Source organism: Thunnus albacares, chromosome 12 (genome assembly GCF_914725855.1).
Source record: "Thunnus albacares chromosome 12, fThuAlb1.1, whole genome shotgun sequence".
Lineage (NCBI taxonomy): Eukaryota > Metazoa > Chordata > Actinopteri > Scombriformes > Scombridae > Thunnus > Thunnus albacares.
In genome coordinates this window covers 18,789,057-18,813,205 of record NC_058117.1, presented here as the reverse complement: position 1 = coordinate 18,813,205, position 24,149 = coordinate 18,789,057, and positions in this window count along the sequence as shown.

The window sequence follows — 24,149 nt, the reverse complement described above, 5'->3', positions numbered from 1 at the left end:
AGCGTGGCAGCATTGAAGGAAATAATGGCAGAAACTGACTAGGGAGACCGGTCACGGATAGATACTGATAGATAAGGAAGAACTTAATTAAACCACAATCTGTAATTTATAGTGTCCCCCTTGTTGGATACTAAATATGTAACAACCATGGATGAATGACATGTTATTGTTGGACTGGATATAAACACAATTTAAGATCTTAGAGGTATGATCTATGTGCAATTTTGCCGGGATGCAGTCTTACAACGCCTATAATACCATCATCCACACCTAAAGTGATTCTCTGCCTGAGTATGAATCACTCACCCCCGTATAGCCGAGAGGTGGTTGTAAAAAGTTTTGCTCCTTCTTGAAGATTTTTACTCAAAAGTTAGACTTTCATCATTTATAACAGGTGGTTTCTTTTTGCAGACTGATGTTCATTGTTAGCTAGGATAGACTCTACACTCTTTACTTTACTTTTTAGTTTTAAAATCTTAGAAAAATGGCCTCCTTATAGGACATTTCTGCAGTTAAAGAAACCAGGGGACACTGCTCTTGCAGTAAGCTGTAACTTCTTGTTGTTTTTTTGCTGATTTTATTACTGTGACTGTCTGATGTTTCTGTTTTCTTTCATATGTGACAATAAGAAACTAAACTGACCTGACCAAACTGCCTCTAAAAGTATCAATAATTTTTCTGGAGGTTCTCAATTTCAAAACTGAGCTTTATTAGCATATGACATTGGATCATATTTTTTTTCTTTTTCTGATTTTAAAGTTTTAGTCAGTCTAGTTATTTATACTTCCATCTGCACAGGTGCAATTCTAAGTGTTTTATAATCTTTCCAACCATAAACAAGCATTTACAGTGTTTATCTCTGAATTAGTGTCTGTTTTTATGTCTGTGGTCCCATTTTCATTTTCTGTTGTGCTCATAACTGCAACTTCCAACATCTTTGCTTTTATTGACCCACAAGTGCCCACAAATGGTAAAAATAAAAAAATAAAATAATAAACAAATGAACCAGCATTTGTAATGCCTTTAGGGCTGGAAGGAAAAGTTGGTATGATTTGTTGCTAAGGCATGCTCTAAGGCTGTTTTACCATTGTTAGTCTGAGTATGGAGGGGATTCACCCTTTGATTAAAAGACAATACGAGGAATTGGGATGCAGATGTGTACAATCTGACATGAGATCTTGGTGGCAGCAAGAGATCAGATGGTACAATAGAATGCTACGTCAAAGATTTATCCCGTAAGTGGTTTCTCTTTTTCCTATGAAAAAGGGAAATAGAAGAGATTACTGCCAGTGCACGCAACACACACAGTAAACCAGGAAAGGGAAGATGCATCTTAGCTGCTGAGTTTGCAGTTCAAGGGAAAAAGGAAGGGCTCTTTGAGTGTCTTCACACGTATTAACTTTGCATCATCATCCATGATTTTTAATTAAAAAATGTAAAAAGACAATCATATTTTGGTTAAATTATGCTTCATTTGTAAGGTATACAAGGTATAATGCTTTAAATTTCACTTTTACAGGGAAGAACCTCATCCAAAACCAATAGACTGAACAGACAAAGGAATGAACTCGATGGAGACACACAGAAGTGTCAGCCAGGATGCAGATTAAATTTAATACTGTTGATGTTTGGACAGGGCTGTGGCTTCCCCTTTGGCCTCGCTAGTGTGACATTGTGTCATTCACTGTTAAGATAACCTCAATGAGTATTATGATTTATAGTAATGTAAGTACTGACCGTAAAATAACACTAAGGCTGACCACAGGTTGACCTTTGTGACTGCTGTTTTTTGTCTTAAATTTTTAAAACGTGTGGTAAAAAGAATTGTATTTCTTTACTTTATGTCAAATATGAGAGGTTTTGGAACATTATTTTTTGTATAATTAAAATGAGGCTATCAACTGCTTTCCATAATTATATCCACACTAACTGACATAAAATCAGTGTTTGTCTGTATGACTCCATTCACTTCTTCCTACCTACACATGACACTTCTGCCTGCTGGGAAATGAGAAAGCACCCGTCTTTCCCTTCCCATGCCCAACAGCTACTCTCAGAAATCCTGTCCCTGTGAAAGTCTTTGGTGATGGACGTCAAGGGCTTTGATGTGGTGAAAATCACTGACAATAAGGGGGAACGCTGGCCGACTGGTGTGCTAGACAATATCCCATGCTGTCAACCCATTTCTTGGTAATGATCAATGACAGTATTCTGAGTGGAAGCTCCTGGGTCTGGATGAGAGTCACATTAGGAATTCAGTTTCCTCTGAGTGGCCTTGTGGTCAGAGGAACTGCCCTTGAACCACATGGGGACTCTGGTTGGAGCGTTTGTGTTAATAGGCGACTGACGTTCTCAAGTGGCTTTAAACAAGGCGCTACATCCCTGCCAGCTCCTGGCCTGACGTAAGTGCTAATGAAGTTCCTCTAAAGGGATTCATAAAATATTATAGTAGGTATGTTTACAGTGCCTCTATTGTATCGCTTGATTGTTAAAAATGCTCACGCGTGTTGCGCAGTCGTCCTCCTTAAAGTTCTTACGATCCGGCGGAAATGCCTAGCCATATTTTGTTGAAACTAACTGTGCATACAAACATTCAGCACTGGAATAGGCAGTAGAGAAGAATTTTGAAAAACGTTTAGGGACATTTAGATATGCTATTTTTCTTGTCATTCGTCGTTCGTATCCATTGTAAAAGAATTCATTCAAGTCACTTTTCTCTATCACTGTAATTTTTTAGATAGATTTTAGGTGTTGTTTCACTTTAACACGTTTTCAGTTATCTGTATGAATGGATGTGTTCACTGCGTAGTAAACATTATGAATCACATTGAATAAAATATCTCAAAATACTGTGACAGGCTTACTAACTCTGTTCTTTTAATTCTTATGCAACCTGGGGATTACCAAATGACCATTCTTGATTGTGTAAAAAAACAATCAATCGTGTACTCTGTGCACTCCTCCCAAAACCACAGACAGACAATTGTATCACATTGCAAGCATTTCCCAGATGCCTGAGTGTCAGCATTAAATCTTAACATACAAAGCACTGTGCGAGCAGCGGTGGAAACCGGCAAGCGCTGATAATCAGTGGGAGGTCGACTGGGAACTGAAGCGGGGGTTCATGGGTGGCAACAGGGCAGGTGTTGGCTCCAAAGGCACAGGATCTTCTCACACAGTGCCGGTCCCCAGGGCGTAAAAGGACTCTCCTGTCTCCTATTTTGTAGTAGCCACTGCCTTATCAAGGGAAGGAAATAATCTGGGAGCTGCTTCCCTGTATTGTGTGTTATTGTTCCCCCTAGTGAGAGGAGGCTGCATTAGTCAGCAGGAGGAAGATAATGCTTGGGGGTGGCTCAAGGTAAGTTTGTTTGCACTTTCGAGGAATATTACCTATTTTGACTTATAAGAAAGAAACAGAGGAAACTGAGAAAGTATGAACCAGCTGATGTGAAAGTATGGATGAAAATATAACTAATCTACTGATAAAAGAGGCAGCATACGCTCCATGAATAAGAAATGAGTGGATACGAATTTTAGTGGCCCCCTTCACAAAAATCTACCTAAATGCTTCTTGCAACAAAGCTGCCACATTTGGTGCCCTTAAAAATCCCCCTGTGTGTTTTTATCCTCTAACTCTAAATGATTGTCCATGCACCTGAAATCCATTTAACAGCTGAGTTGTGTAGCTGCATATCAAGAGCCTTACCCATTCACTTCCTCTGGCAAATGCCTGTTCCAAAAAACACTATGCCAATTTGGTAGAAGAACAGAGGATGTTCTTTTCCATTTCTTGGCTGGATGGCAGCACCATAGGCGCCCATATTATCACAATGTTGACACTTTTAACCACCACTTATCTCTCAAGATAAACTCCACCACGCACAGCCGCACTACTACTCCACCCAATCCATTTTTAACAGCAAGTGCAAGAACAGATGGATGATTCAATATCTGAATGCGCACAGTAATACTTGGAGCTGAGCACTAAGGGGGTGTTAAAAGGTTGAATGGTGAAAGCTGTTTTAATGTTCTCTACTTAATGACATCCTGGGCTACTGTTCAGCTGCCCAAGAACTTGTTACAATACAGGCCTGTAATCTGACCAACACTTCCCCCCCTGAAAGCTTGACAGTTTATTCAAGCCCGATCTATCAGCCACAAGGCTTTCAGCGGTCTCTCTTGGGAAGGGTGCTGCTTATCAGATTTATCCAAGGGAAGACTCCACACCTTTCTTATGGCCTCAGGTCTTTACCGTTCAAAGACGACTGCTGATACTCATATCAGCTGGCCAGGATTTACGTCTGGTGCCCTCTTATTATTATCCACAGATCTGTCAGCAAGCAAATCAGTCTCCAAGAAATAAAAGCGTATTGTCCAGACAAAAAAAGTAGCACACATGGCAGCAAGAAAGCCTCATGCCGCTCATCCCTCTCAAGGAAAAATAAACGTATTCACAGCTTTGTTTCTGCCCATTGGCTTAATGAGGTTAGAGGGGCCCAGTGTTCAAGCCATTACTTTGAATGTCATATCACTTGATGCAGATCAACCCTCTAAGATATAAAACCTCTTATGTAATCACAGCACAAATTTGGAGAATGACATACGATTATTATAAGTTGCACAGAACGAGGTTACAAAACTGCAATTGGCATGGACCCGAGGACATAAAATACTCTGACCGCTTCAGTCCACCTTTGTTCTTTACCCCTTTGAATAAGAGCAGGTCAGAATATAAATATCACAAAGTGTAATTACACAATTCCCTGGTATTTGAAAAGGTCAGTTCTACTCTTTTTTTTTGTCGAAACTGCTGATGGGATGCTGGCTCTTTCTCTTGAGCTGCAGCAATGAAAAGATCTGCTACCGTTTTTAATGCGGTTTCCTACCAAACCCCCCATAGTGAGGAATAAAAGCTATTGAGGCAACTCGGGTGTAAGGCCCCATAGTTGAAAAGGGATCAAATGTGTGAGAAGGCTGTTTCAGACCTATATGTTAATGAGAGAGCACTGCCAAGAGGCTGTTGCTGCTGCAGCTCAGGCTCAGGATGTGAAGACTGAAGCTTAAATCCACAGATAAACATTTGTCACTGAGCTCTGAGAAAAGACAAAAATAAATCATTTTTTCAAACCATTTCTGGATTGCAATTTCACAAATCGGTTTTACAAACAGCACTATAGTTTGGCTAAAATATATATAAAAATGATTCTAAGTTGTCTAGGATTGGAATCCTATTAGTCACCACACATGATAAGCACTTCGGAAATGACCTGCGTATCTGGGCAGTTAAAATACTTTGTAATTTCCTCATCATATTTCATTGACGAGTGTCTCTGCCAAAATGAAAAGGCACCGAGACGCAGAGTGGGTCAGTCTGACTCAGAGCATGCTGAGAGGACATTCCCATTTATCCTGTGTACACAGAAGAAATTAGACTGCTTTGATTGGAACAGCATCCAAGTCAGTCACTCCACTAAAGGGAGGTTCAGGTTACTTCCTATTAAACAAAGGGCCCATAGATCAAACAGCAGGCAGCGAGAATTTCTTTAAACTGCAGAATCTGAATCATGAACTGTAAATTATGCTCACATATCGTTTACGTGTGCATGCATGTGCAGTTGTGACATACGTTTTCTTGACTGTTTTCTTTTCCATGCAGCATTTTGCACAATGGGTTAAAGTAGCAACACAGCAGATGCTGTCTACAAATCACAGCCTATCAGGCATGGGGCCAGTCATTGTGGCAGCTTTTTGCCAAGTTCATATCTAGACTGGACTGGTTGGTTTGTTTTCCTCGGAAAGTCTGATATGTTCATTGCATCCTGTCGAAATGGGTAGCTTGTGACTCCCTTCAATAGTGTACATGTTTATTTATCCCCTAAGTATATTTTATGGAGAAACATTTATGCCTGTGCGGAATTCACAAACTGTTTTTAGCTATTTCTGCAAGAAAAAAAAAACAAAACAGCTAATGTTGTTTCACTGAGAACTTATTGAGGGTTTGAATTCTGATCACATAGGCTGTAATATGAAGAAATGCAGACAAACATTGCCTCATAAACTTGCCTTGTGGAACTGATTTCATTCTTTTGTGTCCAGGCGACAGATAAAACATTATCATGTTTTCTTACACAACACTATTGCCCCGGGCCAACTATAACAGACCCAAAACAATCCTTTCACATCAGATTATATGGCCATTTTCACACAGTGGAACTAATCTCTACCCATAGTGCACTGGTCTTGATTATTCTGCTTCTCAATAACATACGCAAGCACCTCAGGAGCTTGAGTAACGGCACCAACTTAGTATTGGTCACTGTGAAATTGTTCACAGTGCCCTGCTGTGAATGAAATGGAATTAGCAATTATAGACTCATCTAATAATGACAATTCAAATCAGTTCTGCCTTGCAATGTTCATTTTGATCCACCTGGAGCCATTTTTATCAACCTGCGTCATGTCAGCAGCTGGTGCTCAGAGATGCTGTGAGTCTGCACGCACCCTTCCTTTTCTCCTTTGCTGTCTCCCTTTTTCACCTTTCCCTCCTACTGTCAAAATATATGTAAAAAAAGCAAATATTAACCATCTTTTTTCCTCTTGTGTGACACACAAGCAACACTTGTGCTACTTCTTATGCACACTCCACTTGATATGATCCCCTTACATCAAGACTGACTGAAGTACTGCAGTTGAGATTTGGCTACAAATTTCTCATGATACGGATTATTTGTGGAAAGTAAAATGGGAGGACAGGAAACATCACTATTGACAAAGCACTTGTACAAATATTAGGATAACACTCTGCTGAACTCAAAATAAGGAAGGTATGGGCTGCATGTTATTTCAACTCAGTATCCTGCCATTGTAAGATGGGATGGGATCGGGGGAAAAAAGCACCATTAAAATCACAAATCATGATTTGAATACTAAAAAAAGAATTTAAAAAAATCTTTTCTGTAATAGTTTATTAATGGATTTCCATTCTTGTACACGTGACACACAATAAACCTTTCTGGATAAAGTTGTTTAGTCATTTGAGAGGAAAACGACATCTGTGTGATCATCAGGCATTCTTGCAGATCCAGGCTTGACCCCTCAATATCAGCCTTTGTGATCGTTAGAGTCATTAAGTGTAAATATATACCATTGCATATCAACTATGACATTCTGGAGAGTCTTTATAGGTTGCCTCAGAGGTCAGGAGGTGCATATAGACATAACCTTATCTTTGCTGGTATCAGGGCATACCTTGCATTCACCAGAGGCCCATCAGGCCACCCACAAAGTTCACATTAATGGAGTTTTGTTGTTCGTTAATGTGCAAGAAGAAGTATCTCATGAATGTTTATTATTTATCAGTTAAATGAAATGGGAAAGTCATTGCCCTCTTGTTATTTTTCATTCTATGATAAGCTTGAATCTTGCATCCAAAGAGATAGCAGGTTCAGCGTTTAAAAAGAAACACAAAGAGGATGTTCTGGCAGTTCTGGTACTTCTCTGCCGCTGAGGTGAGCTTGTTTTTTTAAATGACAAGGCAATTAACATGTTTGCAGCGATGGATTGAGCCAGTGATAGCTGACAAAGGAAAACAGATGGACAAAAATGAAGGAGCCAACATATTTCATCAACCCAAGTGCAGATAAAAATTATACCACACCGAAAAGAATTTCTAGTGATGGAGGGAAAAAAATTACAGACAGCTCCACTTCAGGAGAAAAGGATTATGCAAGAGAAACTGAATTCGCAAGTTTGCAGAAAACATTGTGTCATTGTGACAAATGACAGAGATTTCATGTTTGCAATGTGGTTAAAAGTCAGTGGACCTCCTTAATTCCACAAATTGTTGGTTATGGTCTATCAAACATAGCTAGATAGGTCTTGTGGGAGTACCAGTCCACACACTAATGAAACAAGTTTGATATTCTCAGAATTGTTTATTTATGCTTCCAAAGATGCCTCCATGGAGTTTTGTTTTCCTAACTCTGAATATCTCTTAGGGGTGGTCAGACCAACCTGACAAAATGGACTGAATGAAGAGCTGTGAATAAAGCTTGGGAAATGTTGCATTTCTATCTAATGGTGTGATTTGCTCAAGTTGACATGTTGATTCTAAGACCTTTCCCAAGCTTTTAGTGGGCATCATCATCTGCTAATGCAAGAGAAAAGAGCTGCGAGAAGCCTTAAACGGTGTTTGATTGCAATCTTGTGGGAGTTCTGTGTGCTGTATATTCTGTCCTGACTTTCATCTCCCTCTGCCCCCATATCTGTCCTTGGTTTGGTTGAAAAAAACACACAGTAAGTCAAATTATTAGGGAGTGATACATAAAATACTCTTTGATTTTTTTCTTTTCTCAACCTGCAGGAAACATACAGTTCCTTGACCTTCTGAAACGGCACACTGGGGAACAAGCAGGAGCGATTTGTCTCCCCTCCACCAGATGGTGTAGCCATTGGAGTCCGTGGAGACATTTATAGCAACAAGGTGGGGTCCAACGTGCGACCGAGGTGGGATACAATACTGCTGAAGTCATACACTTGCTCCACGTGATACAGGTCAGTTTGACTTCCATCACAACTGAAATCAACATAATGCCCAAAACAACTTCCCCTGAACAGATCACATTGTTTACTGTGGTACAAATACTTTAAATAGCAGAGCGCTTGAACTTCCTTTGCATTATGCTTTGTGATTGCTTCCGACTTGAAAACATCCATAGATATTTCCCAAAAGGCTTTTCTTCAATGTGGACAACATAGCAATCGAAAAAACAGATTGATTTCCATCTGAATTCCAATCATTCCTGATGCTGTCCAAGAGCCAAATATGCACTTCAGTATGCTCCTGCAATATGAGATTAAGGATCAGCACTTGAAGGGTCACTGCTCTGAATCTCATCTCCCAACCTCACCATTGCCCTCTAGTGAACATTAGATGATCACTTTGTAGGCTGTTAGTTAAGGTGCTCCTTATGTAAGGAGGTATCATTTTTAGCCCCATTTTAAACGCATATATTTCTCTTTTCTGTTTTTTAATCAACATTTAGGTGCCAAAATGAACACTGGAATAGGTTTATCTTGCTGTAACCATTCCTCTCATTCATACTAGCCAATAAAAGATCCCTTCCTCATGTACTTTCATTGTAAGTGATGGGGGACAAAATCCACAAGCCCACTTTCCATACAAAAATGTATTTAAAAGTTTATCTGAAGCAAATTTGAAGCTTCAGCTATCCAAATTAGTGAACTCAAGAGGATATCTTTCAGAGTTACTGTCTTTTTAGTGACAAATTCCCTGTTTTTGTTACTATTCCTCTGCCCCTCCTCAACAGGGAAGCACTGTCTGTGGAAACACAAAGAGGGAATTTTACACTTAAAACACTGTAACTTTAGAAGATATCGATTTGATTTGACAAACACAGACTAAAAACATTTTCCACATTTTTTTGTATCCCTTACATTGTGTAAGCACATTTGAAAGGGACCTTCTATTGGTTGTTATTAGCAAGAGGAATGATTACAATGAGGAAAACCTCTTTCAGTATTCAACCTGACTGTTGTTTTAAGACAGACTTGAAAAACTGTGAAACTATCCTTTAAAGGTGCAATCAGTAAAATGTTGAATAATATTTAATGAAAGTGAGCGGAAACTGCAACAACAAATATACAGTATCACTTCATCCACATGCTTTTTTTTCTTATAAGTGCTCTGCCGATTTAACGTTGCACTCCTATAATATTGTCCAACTCATGATGGACAATTTTGAAAAAAGGTTCAAAATTGATGCAGTAGAAGCAGAGATATTGTTATTTTTATTCCACACATTACTCATCCTTGTCAAAACCTAGCACCTACATTTCCCACAATGCAACTCCACTCGATTCACTCAACTGTACAGACTTGGGTGTATGCTATTATGGGTAATGTTGCTTTGAGCTGCTAGCCTTAAGCTGAGGAGTGGACTACAGAGGTCTAACTAACCTCACTTCTTTCTAAATCCTTCTTCTTCTTCTTTCAGCAAGGGGAAGCCACAGCGAATCATCCGTTTCAATCTGTCCTCTGCATCTTCCTCTGTCGTGCCAACCACCTGCATGTCTTCCCTTCACCCTATCCATAAACCTCCTCTTTGGCCTTCCTATTTTGCTCTTGCCTGGCAGCTTCATCTTCAGCATCCTTCTCCGCCTGACCTGAGCTGTCCCTCTAATATCCTCATTCCTGTCCATCCTCATCACTCCCGGCAAAAATCTTAGTATCTTCAACTCTGCCACCTCCAGCTCTGTCTCCTGTCTTTTCGTCAGTGCCACTGCCTCCAAACCATACAACATAGCTGGTCTCATTACCCTCTTGTAAACCTTCCCTTTCACTCTTGCTGGTACCCTTCTGACTCCTGACACTCCTCTCCACCCACTCCACCCTGCCTGCACTCTCTTCTTCACCTCTCCTCTGCACTCCCTGTTATTTTGAACAGTTGACCCCAAGCATTTAAACTCATTCACCTTTGCTACCTCCACTCCTTTCATCCTCACCATTCAGCCGTCCTCACTCCCATTCACACACATGTATTTCATCTTGCTACCAACTTTCATTCCTCTTCTCTCCAGTGCATACCTCCATCCCTCCAGGCTCTCCTCAACCTCCTCCCTACTCTCACTATAGATCACAATGTCATCCGGGAACATCATAATCCATGGAGACTCCTGCCTGATCTTGTCTGTTAACCTATCCATCAACTTTTGTAAACAAGAAAAAGCTCAGAGCCAATCCTTGATGTAATCCCATCTCCACCTTGAATCCATCCATCACTCCAACTGCACACCTCACAGCTGTCACTGCCCTCATACATATCCTGCACCACTCTTACATACCTCTCTGCCACACCTGACTTCCTCATACAATACCACACCTCCTCTCTCGTCACCCTGTCATATGCTTTCTGTAGATCCACAAAGATACAATCCGACTCCTTCTGACCTTCTCTATACTTCTCCATCAACATTCTCAAAGCAAACATTGCATCTATAGTGCTCTTTCCTGGCATGAAACCATACTGCTGCTCACTAATCATCACCTCTCATCTTAACCTACCTTCCACTACTCTTTCCCATAACTTTATGCTATGGCTGATCAACTTTATACTTCTGTAGTTACTACAGCTCTGCACATCACCCTTATTCTTGATAATTGGTATGAGCACACTTCTTCTCCAGTCCTCAGGCATCCTCTCACCTTCCAAGATTGTACATATTTAAACAATCTAGTTAAGAATTCCACTGCCATCTCTCCTAAACATCTCTATGCCTCCACAAGTATGTCATCTGGACCAACTACCTTTCCACTCGTCATCCTCTTCATAGCTGCCCTTGCTTCATCCTTGTTAATCCATTGCACTTCCTAATTGACTCTCTCCACATCATCCAGCCTTCTCTCTCTCTTATTTTCTTCATTCATCAGCCCCCCCCCAAGTACTCCTTCCACCTTCTCAACTCTCATTGCGAATCAACACATTTACATTTCTGTCCTTCATCAACCTAACCTGCTGCATATCCTTCCCAGCTCGGTCCCTCTGTCTAGCCAATTGGTACAAGTAATTTTCTCCTTCCTTAATGTCCGATTTCTCATACATACTCGCAAAATGCCTTTTCCTTAGCCTTCGCCACCTCTCTCTTCGCCTTATGCCACATCTCCTGATACTCCTATCTACTTTCCTCATCTCTCTGACTATCTCACTTTTTCTTTGCCAACTTCTCCCTCTGTATACTTTCCTGTACTTCCTCATTCTACCACCAAGTCTCCTTGTCTTCCTTCATCTGTCAAGATGACACACCAAGTACCTTCCTACCTGTCTCCCTCACCACTTCTACAGTAGCTACCCGGCTCTTTCACTACCACTCAGATCCTGTCTTAACGCCACCCTGAACTCCCCACAAGAGTCTTCCTTTTTCAACTTCCACCACTTGATCCTTGCCATTGCCATCACTCTCTTCCTCTTCTTGGTCTCCAAGGTCATCCTATAGACCACCATCTGATGCTGTCTAGCTACAGTCTCCCCTGCCACCACCTTGTAGGCTCCAATCAGTTTCAGATTGCACCTCCTGCATAAGACATAGTCCACCTGTGTACACCTTCCTCCATTCTTATATGTCACCCTGTGCTCCTTCCTCCTCTTGAAATACATATTCACCACAGCCATTTCCATCCTTTTTGCAAAATCCACCACCATCTGTCCTTCCACATTCCTCTCCTTGACACCATACCTGTCCATCACCTCCTCATCACCTCTGTTCCCTTCACCAACATGCCCACTGAAGTTTTCTCCTATTACCACTCTCTCCTCCTTGGGTACACTCTCCACTACTTCATCCAACTCACTCCAGAATTCTTCTTTCTCTTCCATCTCACACCCAACTTGCGGGGCATATGTGCTGACAACATTCATCATCACACCTTCAATTTCCAGCTTCATACTTATCACTCTATTTGGCTCTCTCTTCACCTCCAACACACTCTTGACATACTCTTCCTTCAGGATTACCCCCACCCCATTTCTCCTCCCATCCACACCATGGTAGAACAGACATGGTGCCCCTGGCCTTACTCCACTTCCACCTGGTCTCTTGCATACACAGTATTTCTAGCTTCCTTCTCTCCATCATATCAGCCAGCTTTCTCCCTTTACCAGTCATAGTGCCGACATTCAGAGCTCCGACTCTCACCTCCACACTCCTATCTTTCCTCCTCTCCTTCTCCTTCATTGGTAACCTGGGCCTCGACTAATTCGGTATGGAAATCTAATTTATGATCCACATATTTGATTTGGCATAGGTTTTGCGCCGGATGCCCTTCCTGACACAACCCTCTGCATTTATCCAGACTTGGGACTGGCATTAAGAGTGCACTGGCTTGTGCATCACCAGTGGCTGGGTTTCACTTCTTTCTAACTCCAAACCCCCGGATTTATTTCATTTTCATACTTGTAGTCTTGTAGTACTCCCCAAGACCTGTAAACAGACTTTGATAGGTGGAGTTGCCCTTTAATTGCTTGACTAGAAAGTTTTAAGCATGCTACCTGTTAGTTCTGACAAAAGCCTTTATAAACTAACAAAGGCTAGTAAGACATGGCACAATGAAACTATGAGGGTGAATGTGTGTGAATCTTCAGAGAAAGCAATGCTGATATTTTCTATGTTGCATTGCATTAACCACAAATAATACACATCTAGCTTATGTGGTAAATGTTAGTGGCATCAAGGAAAGTTTATCCAACCAATAAAATGCCAACAGAGTATTTGTTTTTAAATTTTTGGTTTTTTGAATGACAAAGAAAAGTCACAGCCATATTGTATGTGACTGCTGTATGCAGTCATTCTGCCAATAACTTAATGCTAATTACCAAAATACAGTAATGTACCCAGCAATTGAACCCCTAGTCTACACACCTCCTGTCAAGCCACTGCTACTAGTGATACTAACCATGTTTTAAATATGCACAGTCCCTATCCCATCCTTTCAACATTTTGACTAATTCTCCCCTAATTACTGCAGGCCACATTAGATCCAGCGTTCAGTTCAAATATTACTAGTGCTATTTTTAAAAAGTGCTATTTTTACACTAAATTCTTCTTAAACAATGCAATAAATAACCAGAGCAGCTAAAAAAAAAGGATTATCTAATCACCCATCTCTTCACGGCTCTCAATTTGAGTATATTTCACTACCACAAGTGGAGTTGAATCATTCCAACAGTATCATTTTGCATCGGGCTCACTGTGAAATTGATTTCACTAGACTTCAGTTCGTCTGCATAGATTCTAAGTGACCAGGCTTTCAAGTCACTGACAGTCGTAATGAGACAGAAGTCTGCCTGGAAGCTGCAAACAGAGGAACATGAGCCAAACCACTGAAGCAAGATCAATGAAGGAGACAAAATGTCTATCCCCCTGCTGATGTTGTGATTACTTAAAAGCTTTTTTTTTCATGCGCGTAGTATAGCACCTCAGCAGACATCCACTCACTCCCAACCCCTTTGGAAATGTTTGTGAGTGAAGATGCGCTGTAATGAAGTCCCTGTGTTCACACCCACTGACAGAAAATGAGAGATGAAGTGTAAGAGTGATGTGTCATCTCATGTGTCCTTGTTTAAAATGGGATGCTGTTGTATTACAATGGTTTTTATATAAGCCCTTTTACCTTCATTACATAAGCCATGAAGTGCTAGGCTATGGTTGTTTAATTTTTGCATTGTCCTTATGACAGTTCACAAAACTACATTCTTTTTTTAAATTTCCATTTCACTGTGAGAATCAGTTGCACCTTTTGGGATATAACAGACAGGGGACAAGACTGGAAGCAACACAGCACAGGATGCAGTATAGGACACAAAATGGCCCTCTCTTGCCTTTAAAATATTCAAAATATACAGGTTTCGACAGACTTTAAGAAGATATTCACTTCAAGATCACTTACCATTATTTCACTGTAGAAGTCAAATATTCAGCAGCAGTAGTCTGATGTTCGAGTGTGTTGCCTTTCACTGAGGGTTAGAATGATGTCCAGCAGAGGGCAATAATGGATCAACAGTTTCCTTTTAATGTTCCTCTCAAGCTTTAAAAATTCTGCTCCTTGTTGTTGCTGCCTTCTACCAGCTGTAAGCATTCTCATCTTGTCTCTTTGCTTTTGATATTTACCCCCCAATTCCCCATTTCTACTCTTTCTGGACATTCAGCATGATTGTAATTCAGCTTTTAATTGACTTGTCTGTTTAAAATAGAAGTTAGATTTTACTCCCCTCACAGGGATGTAGAGCGCCGAAACTGAGGTTGGTATAAATACCTGTGTGAGAACGGATCTTTTTAAAGCACACAGGTACAACCACTAAATCCCATCTATAATTAATTTGAACTTTAGGTGGAGGATTTATTTAAGGCTTAAGATGAGAGGTCTGCATATCTGTGCCTATCGTAACATATCAAATGAAAGCAGTGACTCCTGCCCTCTAGGCAAATGAAATATGCCTTTGCATATATTGTACAGCCCAACTTCAAGCATGCCCCCCTCATCAGCTGGCCTTGAAGTTGAAGCTGGCCGTGAAGCACCGTTATAACCCAACCATGACCCCAAGAAGCAGGGGAGCCAAAACGAAGAGTGTTTGAAAATCTGAGGGCAGGAAGTAACAGATAAACAGTCAACCTTCCAAATGCTATTCAAAATTCAAATGATGCAAAACATTTCACAGGTCATGATGCGTCATTTTAATGCAGGTCTAAAATATTTCAAATGAAACTAATCTTTATTCAACAGGCTGTCTGAGATCAGAGGTGTTATTGCGACATGCTGGGTGAACAACTCAGCATCACAGTGTGTGCCGACAACTACAAAGGATATGATATTAATATTGTGAAAATTAAGAGTTTATAACCTGTCCATCACTGTGTGTGCACATCTGGATGTTTGCCTGTGCATGTGTTTGTGTCTGTGAGTGCATTTAGGCTGCAGACTTATAATCCATTCAGCTCATTGTTGTTTTCCTGCATTTCTCAGCAACCAAGGTGAAAAACCGTTACAATGCCTGCATCGGCTATACAGTATGTGTTGTTGTAATTAAGATTTCCATTGCTTTGGAATAGATTTGGAAACCTTCCAAAATGTCAAACGTTAGGTCAGGTTAATTGCTACATGCTTGGTGTGTATGATATGATGCAGAGGCTGGATTACAGTATCATAGATCTGAGCCATGACAGTCTACACACTGAAGACAAACATCATGAATGGAGGATAATCTGCAGCACATGCTAATCCAACTCTCCCCCTCCCTTACTCTCTCAGTGTTTCTAGGTTTTAGCAGAGCTTTAAAGTTCAATCCCACACTGATCTTGCGGTTTATTGCAGTTCAGCTCTGGTTTATTGCACTTCTCATCAGTTTGAAATATGTCTGACTCCCTCAAAGCCGTCGTCAGCTTCTGTCTGTGTGTCAACCATTTTCACGCCAATCTGCCGTCAGTGATGACTAGACAATCTGCATCATATGCTAATCCAATTTGCTGGCAAACCTAAAGAATTGTACAGTGCAGCCGAACAGATGAATTTATTCCAAGCTTGGCAGATTACAACAATTAGACACATGCCTGTGTGCCCACATGCTCATGCGCACACACACACACACACACACACACACGAGTACAGCATGCATGCACAGTCAAACATAAAAGTGGCGATTTCTCTGATTTGCAGCGGGGATGTTCTCCACAGTGTCCGGAGGATGTGGAGGGGAAATACATAAACAGCAATTTTCTTGATGAAACTGCAGGGGATAATTCTGCTCTCACTGGGAACCCTGATTCACCATCCAGCAATTTGGTACAATCACAAAATAGACACATATCAGATGTTTGTAGAGACAAAGACATCACAGGCTGTTTTGCAGAGGTAGTTGTGTTCTTTATGGTCTTTCCTCAGTTTACAGTACATGATTGTACAGAAGAATCGGATTAGTCCAGTCATATCATGCTTTCACAATGAATAAATGAAAATTGCAACAAATTTCTCACATACTGTCATCATGGAAACATTTCTAAAGTGCTGTGCAAAAGGTTTGTAATGTCCTTATGTTTTGTTTCTGCTTTGTTAAGATTTCTTATTAATTTCTGAAGTTATTCATTGTCTGCTTTAGGTTGGTTTTAAAGTTAAAGGATGTTAATTTTAGAAGGAAGGTCTGGTGAAGTTTGTGGATGGGTTAAAAATGGAGCTGAGACAATTAATAATTTATTAGTGGAATCGATAGAAAATTAATCAGCAGCTACTTTGATAATTAATTAATCAAATAAGTAATTTATCAAGCAAAAGTTTAAAAGATTTCTGTATCTAGTTCCAACTTCTTACATGTGATGTCTGTACATATATTTTGTTCAAGGAGTAATTTGAAGACGTCACATTTAGGAAATTGTAATTGACATTTGTCACTATTTTGTGATATTTCATAGACCAAATGATTAATCAAGAAAATAATTGTCATATTAATTGATGATGAAAATAATCATTAGTTACAGCCCTATAGTTAAAATTAGAGTCAGGGTTAATGTACGGGTTAAACAAGTGGTCTAACCATCCCTCACCTACCCGCACCCACATAAACACACTCACAGCCACATCCTTTGCTTGAAATTGTCTGTAATTAATACAGAACTACAACTTCAGTGCGTGACATCTTACTGAAAAAACAAAATAAGGAACAAGTCACTTTTAGAGTGGAAGCATTAAAATTGACACTGCAGCATGTATGTTCTAAATTTTGTACACATTTGAAGTAGAATCACTTGATATTTGTCTTATTCATAACTAATACTGTTGGTTTAGGAACCACTTGGTTAGACTAAGGTCAAAGTTATAGTAACATAACTGGAGATGCAGCAAATATTGTTATTGTTATAACTGAATTTCACCACTGGACTATCTACATAATATGTCACTAAATATCAGAATGATGACTGTCAGGAACATTGAAAGGTCTTGTGCTAATTCAGAACAAAACTGCACCACTCGTTTCGTATGAAGTCATACCCTGAGCTTTGTGATTACTCTACTCTTCAGATGTTATTTGCAATGCATTTAAAAGCTTTAAAGAGGCACTTCACAGACACTGAGGACAGATCCAGTGGCGCTAAACATATGCATGAGTGGTTCTTCACTTACAACATTACGGAAATGGCATCAGAAAACACAAGTGGCAGGCATGATTGATACAAATACCACACGTTGACTATTCACGCAGTGTGGCAGGAAAGACAGTGTTATTGTTATGTAAAACTCCAGCTGTTGTTTCCGAGAGATTTTGTGTCAGGTCCTTGGGTCGGTAATTGGGCTTGTAAAGTACACATGTAAAATTGTGCTGTGATGGAAGAGCTGACCGGAACTTTATTGACAATTACAAAGACAGGACGCCCCCACACATAATGACCCATTTCCACCAACATATACACAAATCATTTAGACTTAACAGTCAAAAAAGAGTGTAAATTGAACAAATGAGTAAATACAATTGACAACAGACATGCAACAACACCAGATTTTGCAAGAACACCAATTCTCATGTGTGACCTGATCACTCTTACTACTATTCGCTTGGAAACGTTGCATTTGTGTCAAATGTTGATTTAGGCAGCAAAGACTGTAAATTCTGCACAATTGGAGGTGACTGAGGGCAAACTTCAGCTGGGGCATTGCACTAAAAAATGGATGAACTGGATAATGAAATAAGATTCTCACTCATGGCACACTGCACTGTTTTTGGCCAGTTTTGTAATTATTATTTTCAGCCACTCACAATGATGTTGGTGGTTACCATTTTTAGACTTAAAAAACACATTAAAAATAAAAGATACACTCATCATATGATTTTGCCTCCCAAATGTCAAAATGAATTGGCCAAGACCTTAATGGACTGTGTCCACCTTGGTCTTATCTATCAGGACGCCCAAATCATGACCATAATGAGCTTATTTTAATGAGTGTCCATCCCCAAGACAAACATACCAAGACACAAAGATGAGAAAATTAAAATGTTAATTATTAAAATTGGCTGTAAAGGCATTACACCACTGAATAATCGTCACATATTCAGAGAGAATATAGGCAGCATTTTACACAGTTTACACAGTGTAACAGCTTGATCATTCTGGGCACTGAAGCAATTCTGTGAATATTAGATTTTTTTCCCCTCAGTAGCTCCATAACTGAAAATAGTCCTTCTGAAAATTACTTGGAGTATGATTTGATATCACACTGCTGAACAGTCTTTTCTATTGTAATGGACTGTGTGGCTCATTTTTACAGCTGAAAATAGGGTGTATTGATGAAAGTAATAGAAACCATATTTCAACTACCACTCCGCCTGGACTCACAACTGGCTTTCCTGAAGTACTTTTATCAAGTCCCTGGGCAAACACACAGGATGCTGTATAAAACACAAATAAAATCAAAATATAGAGTTCAAATAAAAGGGGTTTGGAGGCAGATATTACCTGGTCTGATTTGTTCAGCAGGTTGTTTCAAAGAGGCCTTGATGGAGGAACCTTATCATATTTACTTTTACATAATTTCACTTCACTTTACTTTAATGACCACCCAACCAGGGAAAGTGGAATTTCTGATTGGTACAGCACGGTGCAGTATAAATAGGCTCAATTGACAGTGTCAGCAAGATCATACAGATATCAATATAACATTTTGTTTTCATAATATTCACCTCTAGAATAGGATGGTCAGAATTCCACTGTCCAAGGTTCATCAGCTCATAAAGGCATTGAACTGTGGTGGTACTGTAGGATGCAAGTTTAAAACATACTCAGAGGTCCACTTAATAAATTTCCAATGCATCAAAGGTCGAGTAAGGGTGCATTACATGATGATATTTCAATACAAAAACTCCAGAACTCTGTACATGAACAGCATTTCTGTATTAATGGGAGACGTGACATCTTCTTTGTGTAGCCGAGTCCTTAAACTTGAGCATAAAAAGGTGTGATGGTCAGGTGGAGACACTGGTGAAAGTGTTCATTAATGAGTCTACTGCAGTAGGAGTTCTTCAATGCATTCATTCTTGAAATTGTTTAATTTTACAATGATTCTGCTGGAGCGTTGATATCATAACTTCAACTGGTTCAGTTTTGTGGTTCTTACCCCCGTGTTTTTGACTAGCTTTGCTCAAAAAAGGCATGTTTGGAGTCGTAGTTGGTGTCGTTTTGTGTCCCCACTCTTCATTGTGGCCGCTGTTTCACTGCAAATCAAGCACAATGGTCTCATACTTCACTCGAGCAAAATGAAAACCTCTTTCTCAGTACATTCATGCTTCAGAGCATGTTTTTCACTGTCAACCTTTCTTTTTTTGTATCCGCTAGTTTTGAACTCCTACATCCCATAACAACTGTGGCAAGTAGCGGATGGCTGAATGATGACAGACTAGACAGGTGAGGTTAACATGCTGATGTTCAGGTGGTAATGTTTACTGTGTTCACCATTTTAGTTGAGTTTTAGCATGCTGACATTTTCTAATTAGAGTAAGAACAAAGTACAGTTGAGGCTGATAGGAATGTCATTAGCTCAAAACAACAAATGTCTAACCTATAGTGGAGGTAGAGGAAAGAAATCTGAACAGAATAACAATGGGTTATTTAACATTAGAACATATTCAGCACAAATAGGTTATGCTATACACATGAAAAAGAATGAGTGGCAGCACTATGATTAAAAGTATTGTGATGAATATGAATAACCCTGTTGTGACTCCGGGCCGTAAAGAATTTCTTTCCAAACAGCTTATGCATAATTCCAGAAAGTACAGCAACAACAATGTAATAAGGTAAATTATTGAATCTACTCACTCGCTCACATTTTGTGTCCTGTTGTAACTCAAGTGGAATGCTTGCAGCCACAAAGCGCAGCTAATCAACTTATTGTCTCCTGAAGTGTGCTGCACCGGGTGCTCTGTCATCTCCCAGCTGAGCCAGTGATTTCTGCCCCAATCAAACACAGACCTGCCTGGAAGAGAGAGATAAACATCCAGAATATAGAAACACTTGAAAAAAGTGGCTGAACTGGGGCTTTTGAACGCTGCTATGTAGCATATAAAGCTGCATCATATGAAAGCAAATTAACAGAGATGTTCTGGAGTCACAGAGGCTTGGCCAGATCAGTGGACCTGTCTCATGGGTGTTGTCGACAGACCGCAGTCTTCAGATGATTGATCATTTGTCAAGATGTTGATTGCTCGACATAAGTTCTGATTATCACAGAATGGAAACATGCAAAGTGATTATGTGCGGTCGGAGGTGATTGCCCCTCAGTGATCTCTTGGAAAGGGAGATAATTAAATGGATCATAAACTAGCATCTAATAAAAGCTGCACTCTCTCAAGAGATTATGATGACAATGGATTTGTAATTGCTTGACACAAGCCAATCTTTCATTCATAAATCCACAATTCTCCTTTCAGCTGCTGCAGGTTTTAAAGTGAATCCAACACATTTCAATAGTATCATAAGTGACACAAAGCTGGACAGTTCAAAGAAGAAAAAAAAAACTGCCTTTATTGCTAGAATGAAAAAGACAGCAAGAGTAGGATCAAAGGCAGCAGTTCCAGAAAACAGATGTGTGCTGAATAACGAGTCAGTCACAGTATTAATATCCCAATGTGGAATATGGTACATGTGGAAGTCAAGGCAGCACACAAAGATAAGTTTTGTTATGAACCGAGAAAAAAAGACTTTGTTTCAAATAGGCCGCTGTGTATCCTTCCATTCATCCATTGTTTCACAAATTATGGATTTCCCAGTCCACAGAGGAACATGAAATCCTTCAACCGAAGTTAAGAATATCACTAACACCGGAGGTGGCTTTTCCTCCTTCCCCGCCACACAGGGAAACTCAGCCACATTCTTCATCTGACTGCAGAACTTTTGAAGAGCAGCTTCCAATTAGCTGAAGGATTAGAGCATTAGCATGAATCTGTACATAAATTTAGTGTCTACGGCGATGACAAATTTGTTGAGGGATAAAATGTAACAGGCCTGAAGTCTTTGTCTTCCCTTATAACGAAATTTAATAATACCATCACTCATCATATAATAGAAAATACATTTACATCTCCAAACTGATATTAGCTGATATTCTTGAACTGATATTGTTGCAATTTAACAATAAATAGAACAGCTAATAAAAAACAGAATCTATTATACGAGAGCTTAAGTTAATAAATATGACAACAGTGTATCATGGAACTGTCTTTAATGTGGGATTATAGAATCATTGATCCATACTATCCTGTCATAAAAAGATCTGGTTTGGCATTGAGAAATTGTTATCAGAAATATGGGGATGACACTTAATTTTAATCCTGTCTGTGTATTTCAAGACATACTATAGTATAGTAAGGTATCTAAGAAGTTGGATTATTCTTTTTTTTTATCAATAATATTTAAAAAACTTATACTTACACATTTAAGACTTGTTCCCTCCAGTATTACAACACAGGAAGAGGAAACGAGTGCCCTTTGAATACAGAAAAGATATAGGATATAGGATAGGATGGTAATAATAAACCCAGAGTCTATTTATCCTGAGTTTCCACTGGTTGAGGACATAAGAATCTACAGTACTTAAAAGATACTAACTGAACATAAGATACAGAATTCCTGATATCAGCACTACCCTCAGTGTTTTGGGTATCACGGTGGATAGTGAAGACTGCTGCTCCCACTATTGCTGCCCCTGTGGCACAGTGCATCGATGGAGCTTAAATGACCTTGTTCTGGATCATTTCCACCATCACTGCAACCCATAAAGTCTTATCAAGGCTTGTTAGCATATTAATTAGCGATGAAGCTGATAGGAAAGTGAAAAAGCCCAGGTTCTGAGCTGTTTCCTCTGGGGTTTGAATGCATTTTCACTTTTTCTTTGGTAATATCTTTCCATCTGCTTAGATATAATCTCTATGGCTACATTCACACTGCAAGCCTTAGTGCTCAATTCAGATTTATTGCTCAGATCTTTATCCATTTTTTTGTTTGGCTGTTTACATTATTATTTTTTTTAATGTGACCAATATCAGATTCCAGTGTGAACTGGTCATGGTCCTGAAATCAAGATTTATGGTTTCATTTATAAGTTGATGTGCAATAGAAGCCAGCAAATTTGCTCGCTCTTTGTGGAGCAATGGCTGCTACTTCTGTATGGAGGTGCGTGTGGATACGGTTACAATATGACCCCTCAAGTTTTGCTTGTACAGAGGTGTCACCCTAAATACTTATGAGGTCTAACACCTCACTGTCCCTCCACTGACAACCTCCATCACAGCTGTTTTCCATATTTGTATTCACTGAGTGACTCCTTCCAATGCAGAATTGTGTCAATCTAGAGTGACGTAAAGGTCACATGAATAATTATTATATATATATATATATATATATATATATATATGACTGTTCAGATTGAGGTCGTATTGCAAAAAATCAGACCTGTATCTGATGTAGGACCACATATGAAAGTGGCCCAAATCAGAATTGAAAAGATCTGATTCCATGTGACTTGTGCTGTTCACACTGTTATGAAATAAAAACAGATCTGTGTCACATATGTGCAAAAAATCAGATTTGGGCCACTTTTGCCTGCAGACTGAATGTAGCCTATAGGTGTTCACCTATAGGACCAGTGTTTATACATGATGAGTCGATTATTAGAGAGAACTTCACTCTGCTAAACCGCCTGGATCTTTATCTGGTCTCTGGGTATGACAATAAAACGACAAGGGTGGTAATGAGCTGGTTGCATAAAAAAATCAGATAGACAAACATACAGGATTGTAACAGTTCCACCAGTTGCCCACAGTCGAACATCTCATTTACTGCCCTTTTTATTCTCATCTTCATACATTTTATAAGAAGTGCATTTTGTTGCATGTCAAAACCACCTCTCTTAATATACAGGTCCTGCTGAATGGCATGCTGGCCTCCATGTGACTTAACACCTGCCAGAGCTTGAAAACTGCATTGCAAACAGCTTGGAAACAAAAGAAAATGCTAACCTCTGCAGCAGCATCTCACTGAATCCATTGTGCTGTCACTAAGCATCTAGATAGAGGGCAATGGAAAGTTAATCTGAGGGCACATGTACAACAAGTCTATTCAAAGAGGTTTAGTCCACCCTTTGAGCCTTTATCTTTTCCCATTTTCTTTCCTTTGGGTGGCTGGGGAGATCAATGCCAATCGAAGTCGACTGTGTACCAAGAAACTCCATCAAGCTGAGTGACAATGTGGGTCTCAGTGCTGACAGTCCTGAAATACTGTCCAGTGTGTTTGAAGTGAGAACTATCTGCTACTGAAGTCTCTAACCTGACAGAGTGACAGGTTACCAAACTCCAGCAGGGCTACTTGTGAGTTCTGTTCTGAAACCAAATGCAAATGCAAAATAATCTTTAATTTACAATCTATTTTCTGTGATTCAAATAAAAGATAATGAGCTGCATCCTCTATTTGACACTATAGAACATTTACTCAGAAAATGTATGCATGTTTTTTCTTAATTTTTTATAGAAGCGGCCGGTTTCTGAAAGTTTTTATTTTGCTCCAAGTTTGTTTATCATGCACTGAAAATGAGTAATAACCTC